The sequence below is a fragment of the Somniosus microcephalus genome, chromosome 11, assembly GCF_052327205.1.
Source record: "Somniosus microcephalus isolate GS21.2 chromosome 11, FLI_Smic_1.0, whole genome shotgun sequence".
NCBI lineage: Eukaryota > Metazoa > Chordata > Chondrichthyes > Squaliformes > Somniosidae > Somniosus > Somniosus microcephalus.
This window is the reverse complement of record NC_140997.1, coordinates 199,309,097-199,322,851: the sequence shown is the minus strand read 5'-3', so window position 1 is coordinate 199,322,851 and position 13,755 is coordinate 199,309,097. Positions and strand designations below refer to the sequence as shown.

At 49.4% G+C, this 13,755-nt stretch overlaps 1 protein-coding gene and 1 long non-coding RNA gene across 3 annotated transcripts in view; both read right to left on the bottom strand.

Moving 5' to 3' along the window:
* Nucleotides 1–13,755, bottom strand: part of LOC147111113 (FYVE, RhoGEF and PH domain-containing protein 3-like) — a 316,038-nt gene that overhangs the window by 244,741 nt on the left and 57,542 nt on the right. The window lies entirely within an intron of this gene.
* Nucleotides 5,223–12,943, bottom strand: LOC147111114 (uncharacterized). The gene is made up of 2 exons (XR_015080041.1): nucleotides 10,881–12,943; nucleotides 5,223–6,105 (listed from the first exon to the last, which is right to left on the bottom strand). It is a non-coding gene; the product is annotated as an uncharacterized LOC147111114 (long non-coding RNA).

Genomic DNA, 13,755 nt, shown 5'->3' with positions numbered 1-13,755 from the left:
TTTACCTATATCGTTGGTACCTATATGCACCATGACAACTGGCTGTTCACCCTCCCCTTCCAAAATGTTCTGCAGCCGCTCTGAGACATCCTTGACCCTTGCACCAGGGAGCCAACACACCATCCTGGAGTCTCGTTTGCGGCTGCAGAAACGCCTATCTATTCCCCTTACAATAGAATCCGCTATCACTATAGCTCTCCGTGTCTTTTTCCTTCCGTCCTGTGCAGCAGAACCACCCCTGGTGCCAGGAAGTTGGCTGCTGCACCTTCCCCTGGTAAGCCATCCCCCCCCATCAGTATCCAAAGCGGTATATCTATTTGAGAGGGGGATGGCCACAGGGGACCCCTGCACTACCTGCCTGCGCCTACTACTCGGCCTGTTGGTCACCGATTCCCTCTCTGCCTGTGCCACCTTTACCTGCGGTGTGACCAACTGATTAAATGTGCTATTCACGATGTCCTCAGTGTAAGGGGTCGTTTTAACGAGCTTATGGTGTGCTAGATCGGTTTTGATTTCGCACTGCTCGTGAGCGGTTCTGAAGCGCCCCCCCCCCCCCCTCACCGGTTCTAGACACTGGGCTTATTGCCAGACAACCTTGATGTGTGGCCCAACTTGTGACTCGGAAGACAAATGGATCAGGTGAGACAAGGTGAGTTTTAAATCAGAAATATCTTTATTTTCAAGGAGAATAAACACAGAATGCAAGAATCAATTTAGACAAAAATCATTAGCACGTCTCCCAATGGGAACTAAAATTTAACACACAAGGAATAACTTTGACTATCTTAAGTCATACAACAATTCTTAATCAGTGGTATACTAAAACGGGGGTGGGAAAAGCGCACGGACACAGAGGGATGAATCACACTCCTGAATTACAGAACCCTTAATGTTACAAACCCTCCCGTTGCTAAAATATACCTCAACTTGGTCAGCTAGGTAGAGTTGGGCCTTTATGCTCACCAGAGTTTTAAAACCATCCTTGATCTTGGTACCCCTGTGACGTCCGGGATCTCCGATCTTCCTTATGGGACCGGCTCCTGAACCCGCTCTCCTGCTCGAACTTGTAGGCCCTCCGTGCTCCTCGAACCTCACCAGGGTTTTAAAACTGTCCTTGACCTTGGTGCTCCTGTATGAAACCGTGATGGATCTGTCTGAATCTCACTGAATGAATGTCTTGCTGTCGATTTTCCCTCAACAGTTATACTGTTTCCTTGCCCTTATCTCAGCGCCAAATCAGGGGTTTTCTTTTGTCAAGGTAATGGGCAGGCTGCTTTGACAAAAGCAAGTACTTTATTTTAATGTCTTGTAAATGAAACTGATGGGATCTGTCCTGTGTCCCTCTGAGTTTAGTACAGATAATGGTTTTTTTTCTGTGCTCAGCGATTTCAGAGATGGGTTTGCGTTTTGCTAGCAATTAGCGCACCTCCAGGTGCAAATACTTTTGTTTACGAGTTCGTTACTGCTGTAACCATATTATCATATCAATAGCAGTAAGTTCTGGAATCTTCTAATCGGTGATGACTCAGGCTGCTGTAAGATACTGCTGGTGTGTCCTTTTGAACTGAGCCATGAGAACTGCCAACTCCATCTCGTGTTCTCATAATGTGGCCATTTCAGGGGTTTTACCAATCTAGACTGTATTTTCTGGATTTTGCGAATCCTACATCAGCATCGCGAATGGTCCAGTATGTATCCAATCGCTGCTCCAGCACCGTAATGCGGTCTGCCAGTAGCTGCAGCTGGACACACTTCCTGCACACATGGTGCAGGAGGAGCATACCACGGCACCGGGCTGTCCTGCCATGACTTACCTTTTAATTAATTCAAATTAAATTAAACAAATGAATCCCACCAATTTCACTAGTTAAATGATATATTTAAGGGCCCTGGTTTGCAAACTATCCCCGCCACACCACAGAGACCTTAAAAACTATAAACCACAGAGTTAAAGTTTTGAAAAAGAGAGAAATGCTCCCAACCAATCACTTAACTGCTTCGTGGTGACGTCACACCTCGATTACTTTTTACTTCTCTCCCTCTGAGATTGGAGATTAGTAAGTCTACCTGAGCCTCGGGCTTACCTTTTATAGGTCACTGCCGCTCAGATTCCCGCCGCTGCCGTTCTGAGGCCTACCCGAGTCTCGGGCTTACCTTTTACAGGTCGCTGCCGCTCGGATTCCCGCCGCTGCCGCCTACCTGAGCCTCGGGCTTACCTTTTATAGGTCGCTGCCGCTCGGATTCCCGCCGCTGCCACTCTGAGGCCTACCTGAGCCTCGGGCTTACCTTTTATAGGTGCCAACTGATAGTGTTGCAATTGACCTACCACCAATGCCTACTCCACCTAAGGGAGTAGCTGCTACAGCTCCTCAAAGCTTCAGGTGTTTTGCCTATTCCTGTGTGTAAGGAACCAACCACCTCCCAGGACGTTGTTCGTGTTCCTGATTAAGAACACAAGAAATAGGAGCAAGAGTAGGCCATACGGTCCCTCAAGCCTGCTCCACCATTCAATAAGATCGTGGCTGAACTACTACATCAATTCCATTTTCCCACCCTATCCTCCTATCCCTTGATTCCGTTAGTGCCCACAAATCTACCGATCCCAGTCTTGAATATGACTGAGCATCCACAGCCCTCTGGGGTAGAGAATTCCAAAGATTCACAGTCCAAAATGGCCGACCCCATATCCTGAGATTACACTTGCCAGCCAGGGAAAACAGCCTCTCAGCATCTATCCTGTCAAGCGCTCTCAAAAATGTTTTATACGTTTCAATGAGATCACCTTTCATTCTTCTAAACTCCAGAGAATATAGGCCCATTCTACTCAATCTCTCCTCATAGGACAGCCCCCTCATCCCAGGAATCAATGTAGTGAACCTTTGTTTCATCCCCTCTGTGGTGAAATAAGTCTTATAAGTATATACCTTATTCTACCTGTGTATAGTTTCCTATTGTAATCTATTGTAACCCTGCTGTTTTCTTGGTTGGCCAGGAATGCTGATGTACTGTATACCACTCTGCTGTGCTATTGATTGTCCTGATCTGTTACTTCGCCCCTGGCTCCGCCTCCTAGTTCACTTCTGAGAAGCTGGTCAGAAGGCTAACCTGTGTGTTCTGTTCTGTCCAGTTCCAAGCTATTAAAAGCCAACTGTTTGAGTTATAACTACCAGTCTCTGTAGCTATTTAAGGTATATCACCCTCTAAGGCAAGTATATCCTTCCTTATGTAAGGAGAACAAAACTGTACACAATACTCCAGGTGTGGTCTCACCAAAGCCCTATATAATTGCAGCAAGACTTCCTTACTCTTATACTCCAACCCATTGTTCTCTTTAAGCTGCATGGCCGCGCAGCGCTCTGCTGCTCACTGGCTTTTAAATAGGACAAACCGCGCATGCGTGGTATTTTGAATGGTCTGTGCAGCCCCTTAAAGGAGCCGCTTACCCAAAAAAAAATTAAAGGGAACCTTGCGCCAACCCCCTTGCAATAAAGGCTAACATACGATTTTCTTATTGTACCTTTATGCTAACTTGGTGATTCATGTACAAGGGCCCCTAAATACCAACATTTACTAGTCTTTTACCTTTAAAAAAAATTCTGCTTTTCCATTCTTCCTACCAAAGTGGATAATTTCACACATCATATTCCATCTTCCACCTTCTTGCCCAATCACTTAACTGGTCTACATCCCTTTGCAGCCTCTTTGCGTCCTCCTCACAACTTACTTTCCCACCTAGCTTGGTATCATCAGCAAACTTGGATATATTACACTCGGTCCCCTCATCCAAGTCATCGACATAGATTGTAAATAGCCGAGGCCCAAGCACTGATTCATGCGGCACGCTACTAGTTTCTGGTGTGAACTCCCCAGGAGAGTCTCCGAAGAAAGCCGGACAGTATTGAAACTGAACCCGAAAATGCTCCTGTTATTCGTCGCAGCATTGTCAATCCTACTCAAAAATATCCACAAAGGTCAAGGAAACCTCCGAAACGTTTGGACTTGTAATTATGAGCGCAGCGGGTTTCATTGTGCTTCTAGTGTGGACAGAATCCATCTTTCCTGCCTACTGCTGGGAGAGGGCTGTGGGTTTATAAATCATGTTATTGTAAGATGTAGTTGTTGAATTTCTTTACTTAATTTTTTTCAAGCTGTTAATCAAGTTCATTCTTGGAGCTAATTATTTTCATCTTGTAATTGAGAGGGGGGGAAAAGTGATATGTATGGTACTTACATATTGTTAACTGACCACTAGATGGCCTCCTGCCAGGAGAAAGTACATTGCACTGCTCTTGTATTTTGTTATTCTTTGACGAGAATGTTGTAGAGGGGCTCGAAATTAAATAAGTTAGTTATTACCAATTTAGGTGTTTATTTGGACATAACATTTTACATTGAGTTTGAGATGTCCCCCGCCATATCATCATCAGTATTGGGTTGAAGTAAATCATACGGCAATGTTCTGTTTTTATTACAGCAAGTAATAAAAGTGGACTATCTCTGCAAAGGCAATAGATACTGATAGAGATTTCTAATATTTCAGCAACTTGTATGAAAGTTTTTCTTAAGATTATATATTCTGCCTAGCCCAAAGTTAGCAATTTCTCTCCCACTTATTTACAATGTAAACTAATGCTGCTAAACTGAATACAGTTATTTACATGAACTAACTTCAAAGATTTGAGCCATGAAATTAATTGCTCTCATTTTCCCCTCATCATACCATTTCCTCTCCTGGTCAGAGCTTCACCCACTTGAATATCCAGCAGATATCTACAGTGTATATATTATTGCAGCACTTTGTCCTCATTTACAAATTTGGAACTATGGGGATAACATTCACCTTGGGCAATAGCAAATTATTAGCAGCCTGTTTAACACTCCAGCCAATTCACATGGCCACAATGGGAAAGGAAATGGGGCGGCGTGTAAAACAGGCGGCCGATTCGCTATCACCCGTGTTGCACTACTGCCCAAGACAAATTTCACCCCCTATGTTTCTGAAAGGCTGTTCGCTAGAAGTTAGTCCTTAGCATGGAGAGTTAACAAAGTTAAGGTTTTGCAACCTTTAGGTGCCAACCAAATCCCCAAAAAACTGTGTAGAAAGTTTGCCAAAGGCTAGTCAGCCACCACAAATCAGAAAGCACTTAGAAAATTATAAAAAAGGCCACAAGTCCAAAATGTTAAAAAAAAGTCCAAAAATTATATAACAGAGTACAGCAAGATGCAGACAATGTTTTATTCAAACAGCTTGTCAGGACAAGAGCCCAGAGTACTCCAATGAATGGAGCTTTATTAGAAGAGTTTGACAGATCAGCTGTGACAGAAAATTCTGAGACCTCAAATATTTGACTATTCACATGGAATATAGACACAGCTTGTAGTTCAAGACAAAAATATAAAAAGCAAAAGAGAGATAAACAGCAGACCATCAAACTCAAGACAGTGGTCTCATTTTCTAAATTAACAGTATCTTAAGAGGAGTAAAAAAATAACACGAAAGCAGGTTATTTTTCAACATTATCCCTAAAGCACTGTGTACCCCTCTAAGCACATCACTGAGCATCACTAAAATCCTGCATTTTAAATTTGAACAGTTACATAAGCTGTCCTTTTTCATAATGGATGCAAAAATTTGTACAGTTATGTGCATTCCAGCCATCCACTCCAATTCCTCTAATCCGTAAGTGGACAACTTGCCCCCAAAATGGCTGTTCAGTTTATCCAATAAAATGCTGAGCATTTACATTAGGTTTAACAACAAGCTCCAGCCATAGGACAGACATGTAACAAAATTTATCATGATGTTTTCCAAAGTATCAGACGACTTTTAGAAATTGTACTGGAATTGCCAAGAGGTCAGCCCAGAGCCTTCCCGTGACGCAATTCATGCTCCAGCAACTCTGATGCAGCAAAGGATTAACTCTTGGTTTGAAGTTTTGTGTACAAAGATTCCTAGTGAATATCACCACCACAGAGAGACTTCCACAGCAAGAGTACATGGCATGCTGCACCGACTTTTTAGATGGATCCAGAATGCGGAGATACTGTAGAACCATCAGCTCATATTTTATTATAACAAATCTCTCAGCAGATTTATCACCCGGTCTGAAAGAGCAAGTCAAAAAAAAATTATTGAAAATTTGGCACCACACATAACTGACTGACAGGGCTAGATTTTCAGTTGCTTGCGCCAGCAGTTAGCGCCTTAAGAGAAGTGATTTCCGGGCGCTATGCGTGTAGCGCCCGGGCGCAGCGCAGTTTGCGCCCCGCCCCAAATTAAGTTGCCCGTTAGCGCCGGCGCAAAGTTTAGCGCCCGCCCGGATGCGCGCGCAGAAAATGACGTCACATCCTCGTGCAACGCCCTTTGGCCGCCCCGATTGCAAACTTCAGTCGGACCGCCCCATTGTGCGGCGGGCGGCCGGAGCGTTTGGAAAAAGGAACGCAACACAACCAGCGCGGGCCCCGGGGGGCGCTAATTAAAGGGAACGTCCTCTCCAGTATAAAGGCCATCCATTATTTCAGAAAACAGTCTTGTGCAACGCATTTCTGGAGACACAACAAGGAGGATAGCTAACTGGTTTCAAGCAGCAAGAGCCAGGTATTTTTGGACTCAGGCAACAGCGCTGCAAGTGGCCATTTGGAAATTAGAGTGTTTGCCAGGATTTGATGGGGGTTGCATGGGGTGCCAACGCGGAGCTGCAGCTCCATGTCCGTAGGGCTCGCAGACGTATTGTGAGAGGGGCAGCCCTGGCTAGAGGCAGAGGGGGCTACAGGCGTCGGCCACGTAGGCCTTACCCAGTCAGGCTATACCGCCAGCAGCGCTCCTACCTAAACAGGAGTGCCGCGCGATGTGTTAAAAGGCTCCGATTCCGGAAGGGGGTGATTGCAGAGATCTGCCACCTGCTTCGCCGAGATCTGCGGCCAAAGCTCAGGTGCAGGACGTCTCTGTCGGTGGAAGTGAAGGTGACAGTGGCATTGAACTTCTATGCCACCGGCTCCTTCCAATACGCTGCTGGGGACATAGCAAACATCTCCCAGTACGGCGCGCATCGCTGCATCCGCCAGGTGACCGAAGCACTGTTCAGAAGGAGAAGCCAATTCATCTCCTTCCCCATGGCCCTGGAGAGCCAGCATCAGCGCGCATTGGGATTTTCCAGACTCGGGGAATTCCCCTTGGTGCAGGGCGCCATTGACTGTACGCATGTGGCTTTGCGGGCCCCTCTGGAGCATGGCGAGCAGTATCGCAACAGGAAGGGCTACCATTCTCTGAATGTGCAGCTGGTCTGTGACCACAAGCAGCGCATCATGGCAGTCAATGCCAGCTTCCCAGGCAGCAGCCACGATGCCTTTATCCTGCGGCAGAGTACTGTGCATGACATGTTCCAGGCACAGCCTCCCCCAAGAGGATGGCTACTCGGGGACAAAGGCTATCCTTTGTGCACCTGGCTCATGACCCCGCTCCGCGCGCCCAGGACCGCTGCTGAAGAGGCCTACAACGAGAGCCATCAAACCACCCGCAACATCATCGAGCTAACTATTGGGGTCCTCAAGCAGCGGTTCCGCTGCCTTGATCGCTCCGGAGGAGCTCTCCAGTATTCGCCGGACCGGGTCTCCCAATTTGTGGTGGTTTGCTGCATGCTACACAACCTGGCTATCCGCAGGACTCAGGCACTGCCACCTGACGTTGGACCAGCACCTCAGGAGGAGGAGCAGGAGGAGCATGAGGAGGAGGAGGAGGAGGAGGAGGAGGAGCAGGAGTACGTTCCCAGGAGGGAGCGACCAGGGCCAAGGGCCGCACGACGCCACCTTATTACACGGTACTTCTAAGCCCCCTGTCAGGGAATGGCCAGGGGCCATGAGGGAAGATGAATGCAGCCGCTCCGCAAGCCCTCAGCCGGCGAAGCCAACAAACACTAAGAAGAACAACCATGGAGACTGCATGAATAAAGATAATTTTTTATTAAACAAAAATGAAAAGCCCTTCCCACATGAATCCCCAAAAACAATAAACGGGCCCCACAAAAAGCCCAACAAACGACTCACTCCCACAAACTGGGGAGGAGCCACTCCACCTTTATTGAAACCGGGCCTCAACGTCGGCCTAACGCAAAAAAAAAGCCCTCCAAAAGCACAACCATGGGCAAAATAAAGATGGCCACCGCCATATTAAAGGAAAGCTGGCCACACCCTCTACTGAGTGGCCCGCGAGGGCGAGACCTTGGCCAGCATTTTGCCTCCCCTGCCCTGCCTGCTGCTCCTTCGCAAGCTCTGCCCAGTGGCTGCTGCGAGGCTGGGGGAAGGCGCCTGAGGCTCAGATGCCCTTCCGCCAGATGCCACTGGGGGGCGGCCTACACGGCGTTTGGGCCTCGAGGGGCCGTCTCCTGAGTGGCGCGCCTGAGCCTGGCCACCATCAGCTGCAGCCGCTTGCCCTTGACGCCCCAGAGGGGGAATGGCGGCGACGGATGGTGCAATGTGGGCCAGCTGGCGTCTGGGATGCGCTGGCTGGTGCTGTGGCGCGGTGGCACTCGGCCGGGCCCGCACTGCAGGATCCGCAGCAATCAGCCGACGGCCGGCTTGCTGGGATGGTCCAGCGCGGCGCCTGCCCTGGCGATGCCTGCCTGAGACAGCGCGTGTGGCAGCAGTGAGTGGCCCTCTGGTCCTGGTGTGCGCGCGCATCACATCCGCCAGGGTCTTGACGGCATCAGTTAGCATGCGGCCAGTCGCGGCAGTTGCTGCCCCGAACTCGCGCACACTGGTCGCCAGCGACTCGATGGCCTCAGGCATGCGCCCCACCACGCTCATGAGCTCCGTGTGGCGCCGGTCCGAGTCGTCGGCCATCTGATCGAGCTTCCGCACCTCCTCCGAAGTGAAGGTGTCCGGACTGGAGTCGCGACTCTCCCGCTGGGGAGGAGGGGGCCGAACTAGGGGACCCTTGCCGCGTTGGTGACGGCGAGTTTGCCGAGCAGCAGCACTCCCCTCTGATCCTTCCCCCCTTTGGGGGGAAGGCCGCGGGCCACGCGCACGGCTGCTGGGTGGCTGGACGCCACTGGTCCCAGAAGCTGCATTGCCCTGCGACAGTTCCTCCAGGCACTCGTCCAGTGAGGAGGTGTCGAGCATTTCCTCCTCTCCTGCGGGACGTGACTGTTCCCCCGAAGGTCCGGCTTGCTCCTCCTCCTCCTCCTGGTTGGAGGTGCTGTCACTGGCAGCCTCAGGGTCCTGGTCGTCACCAGCTGAAAGCAGGAATGCACAAGAGTAGCTTCAGAGTGAGGAGACGGCGTCAGCGAGGGAGTTAGGACTGGTGGGATTCAGCGCATTGGTGGGACAGTGGCAAAGGAGGTAGCTCGGATGGGCCAGTGCGACGCGAGAGGGCCAAAAGGCGAGGTCCTTACCATTGCCGGGCAGTGGAGGGTCGGATACACCGCACGCTGTGGGGACAATCACACGTGCTCCCATGAGCACACACACGCGCTCCTCCAGCCGAGTGAGCTCCTGCAGCTTGGCGCGGCCACCCCTGGCACGGGCCTGGCGATTAAACGCTACTTTAGCCTGCAAGAGAAAGGACGGGCTGTAAGGGCGCAGTGAAGCCCTGATGTAGTGTGCACTGCCTCCCATGGTGGAATAGCTTGGCCAGAGTGAAGCCCTGATGTAGTGTGCACTGCCTCCCATGGTGGAATAGCTTGGACAGAGTGAAGCCCTGATGTAGTGTGCACTGCCTCCCATGGTGGAATAGCTTGGACAGAGTGAAGCCCTGATGTAGTGTGCACTGCCTCCCATGGTGGAATAGCTTGGACAGAGTGAAGCCCTGATGTAGTGTGCACTGCCTCCCATGGTGGAATAGCTTGGCCAAAGTGTAGAGTGCCGAATGGCCATTTGATGCTCATGACTGTCCCAATGCTGCTGGCTGAGGGCTGGCCAAAAGGACTTTCAGGTCCCTTTGCCCATCATGTCAGGTGTACATGCAAGAATGAGGAGGAGACTGGAAAGGCTACTCACCCTCACAATCCTGGTCAGATCGTTGTACTTCTTACGGCATTGTGTGTGGGTCCTGGGGGCCTCGCCGGTGAATGTCACCCTCTGGGCGATCTGCTTCCAGGCTTTGGTGTAGTCGTGGTGGGTTGGATTCCTCCCACTGTCTGGAAACAAGATCTTGCGCCTCACCTCCAGAGCTGTGAGCATGATGTCCAGATCACCCTCTGAGAAGCGCAGGGCACGCTGACGGGCCTTCTCTGGCGTTGCCATGACTCCCTGGGGCTGAGCAGTAGTGTTGAGGCCTCTTTGCAAGGCTGCAGTGTGCAGGGCGTGGCAGCAGACTAATTCGTCCCTTCCCCCTTTAAGAGCTGGTCGGCACCACGGGGTCTGCTGTCAGTGCAAAAATGACCGCACCCGTGCTGCGCCCCGCCTGGGCGCTATCCCTCTGGACCGCCGGCTTAGCGCCTAAAGAGAGTAGTGGAACGCCTCTTTTAGCGCTCCACCAACCTCTTAGGGCGAAGCCACTGAATTCCCGGCAACGGGGCGCTACTTTGGGGCGGGCGCTAACTTCGGGCGGGCGCTAAAGCTAGCGCCCCAAAACTGCCTAAACTGAAAATCTAGCCCACAGTGTTTACTTATATTTTCATTCCCATAATAGTACCTAAACATTAATCACACACAATTTCAGATTTAAAAATTCTTTACAAAATGTCCTCACCAATAATAGAGTCTTTACCCAAGTGGTTTCATTACAGCTACAACATCTGGCATCTAGCCGACAATGTGGAAAATGGCCCAGCTATGTCCCATCTACAAAAGGCAGAACAAATCCAACCTAACCAATTAACTCCCCATCAGCAAAGTGATGGAAGGAGTCTACAACATTGCTATCAAGCGCCACTTACACTCACCAATAACCTGCTCACCAATGCTCAGTTTGGGTTCCGCCAGAACCACTCAGCTCCAGGCCGCATTACAGTCTTGGTCCAAACATGGATACAAGAGCTGAATTTCAGGGGGATTGGAGAGAGTGACTGCCCTCATCATCAAGGCAGCTTTTGACTGAGTGTGGCACCAAGGGAGCCCTAGTAAAACTGAAGTCAATGGGGATCGAGGGGAAATATCTCGTGGCTAATAAAAGGAAGATAGTTGTGCTCGTTGGCAAACAATCAACTCAGCCCCAGGAGTTCCTCAGGGGAGTCTTAGGCCCAACTACCTTCAGCTGCTTCATCAATGACCTTCCCTCCATCATAAGCTCAGAGTGGGGTTGTTCGCTGCTGATTATCTGAGGAATTGAGCTAAACAATGAAGTAGTCCATACCTGCATGTAGAACTTCCAGGTTTGGGCTGATAAGTGGCAAGAAACATTCATGCTGCACAACTGCCAGGCAATGACCTCTAACAAGAGAGAGTCGAACTACATTCCCTCGACATGGAATAGCATCACCTTCGCCAAGTCCTGCACCATTAACATCCTGGGGGTCACCATTGACCAGAAACTGAACTGTATCAGCCATAGAAACTCCATAGCTACTAGAGCAGGTCAGAGGCTGGGTATTCTGCAGCAAGTGACTCACCTCCTGACTCCCCAAAGCCTCTCTACCACCTACAAGGCACAAGTCAAGAGTGTGATGGAACACTCCCCATTTGCCTGGATGAGTGCAGCTCCAACAACATAAGAAGCTCAACACTATCCAGGACAAAGCAGATGGCCTGATTGACACCCCATCCACTGGATTAAACATCCACTCCCTCCATACCGTGGCTGCAGTGTGTACTATCTACAGGATGCATTGCAGCAACTCACCAAGACTTCTTTGGTAATACCTCCGAAACCCACAACCAAGTTCCCTCCAAGTCACACACCATCCTGACTTGGACATATATCACCATTCCTTCATTGTCGCTGGGTCAAAATCCTGGAACTCCCTACCTAACAGCTTTGGGAGTGCCCCTTCACCACATGGACTGTGGCAGTTCAAGGCAGTGGCCCACCACCACCTTCCCAAGGGAAATTAGGGATGAACAATGCTGGACTTTCCAGCTATGGCCATGTCCCAAGAATGATTTTTTTTTTTTTTTTAAATGAAGGAGGAGACAGGATACAGCTGAGGAACCAGAGTTAAATGGGGGGGAGCATCCAAGCATGAGCCACTAATGAGAATAGATACATGCAGGATGCCATTTGATAGTAGGCAAATCACCACATGTTGCAATACTAAGATACACAGCCAGCAATCCCCAGTTTGATGACAGGGATGTGCTGAATTAGTAATGTGCTACAATTGGCCTTTCATAGAATCATAGAAATTTACAGCACAGGAGGTGGTCATTCAGCCCATCTTGTCCGTGCCGGCCGGCAACGAGCTATCCACCCTAATCCCACTTTCCAGCACTTGGTCTGTAGCCCTGTAGGTTATGGCACTTCAAGTGCATATCCAAGTGCTTTTTAAATGTGATGGGGGTCTCTGCCTCTACCACCCTTTCAGGCAGTGAGTTCTAGACCCCCACCACCCTCTGGGTGAAAAAACTTCTCCTCAAAACCCCTCTAAACTTCCGACCAATTACTTTATATCTGTGCCCCCTGGTTATTGACCCTTCTGCCAAGGGAAATAGATCCTTCCGATCTACTCTATCTAGGCCCCTCATAATTTTATACACCTCAATTTGGTCTCCCCTCAGCCTCCTCTGTTCCAAAGAAAACTCCAGCCTATCCAATCTTTCCTCATAGCTAAAATTCCCCAGCACAGGCAACATCCTCGTAAATCTCCTTTGCACCCCCCTCTAGGGTAATCACATCCTTCCTGTAATGTGGTGACTAGAACTGCACGCAGTATTCTAGCTGAGGCCTAACTTTATACAGTTCAAGCATAACCTCCCTGCTCTTATATTCTATGCCCTGGCTAATAAAGGCAAGTATCCCGTATGCCTTCTTAACCACCTTATCTACCTGTCCTGCTACCTTCAGTGATCTGTGGACATGCACTCCAAGGTCCCTCTGATCTTCTGCACTTTTCAGTGTCCTACCATTTATATTGTATTCCCTTGCCTTGTTAGCCCTCCCCAAATGCATTACCTCACACTTCTCCAGATTGAATTCCATTTGCCATGTTTCTGCCCACCTGACCAGTCCATTGATATCTTCCTGCAGTCTGCAGCTTTCTTCTTCATTATCAACCACATGGCCAAATTTTATACCATCTGCAAACTTCTTAATCATACCTCCTACATTCAAGTCCAAATCATTGATATATACCACAAAAAGCAACCTGGCCCAAGGATGGGAAGGGAAAATAGCCAGGGCATCTGCTGGGAAAGAGTGAGGATAGGAGCTAGCTCATTTCTAATGTCTTCCATGGTCAAATAGTCCACCCATACTTACAGGCTATGCTCATAAATGAAAGAGGTCAATTGGACAACACATTGGAGGCTGCTGACACCCATTGTGCCATAGCCCAGCAAAAGTTGATGGTTTTGCGAGAGGAGGCAATGGGGAGGAACACTTTTTGTTGTGTATGTACCTTTAAGAGAAGAACTGATTCTATACTGCAGTACCGGCAGTGACCACCCCTGTATATAAAGCCATAGCAGGCTTCTGTACTTCAGTCTTAAGTTACCCTCTGTTCAGCTGCAAGCACGAGTAGAGGGAGCTGCCAGACTTTGGAGAGTGGATTAAAGTGGTGGTCCCCTGACCAGGAAGAGGAGGAGAACGTTGGACCACCACCACCAACTCCACCATCATTACATCAACTGAGGTGCCTGGAGAGAGAGGACAGAGGAGGAGAA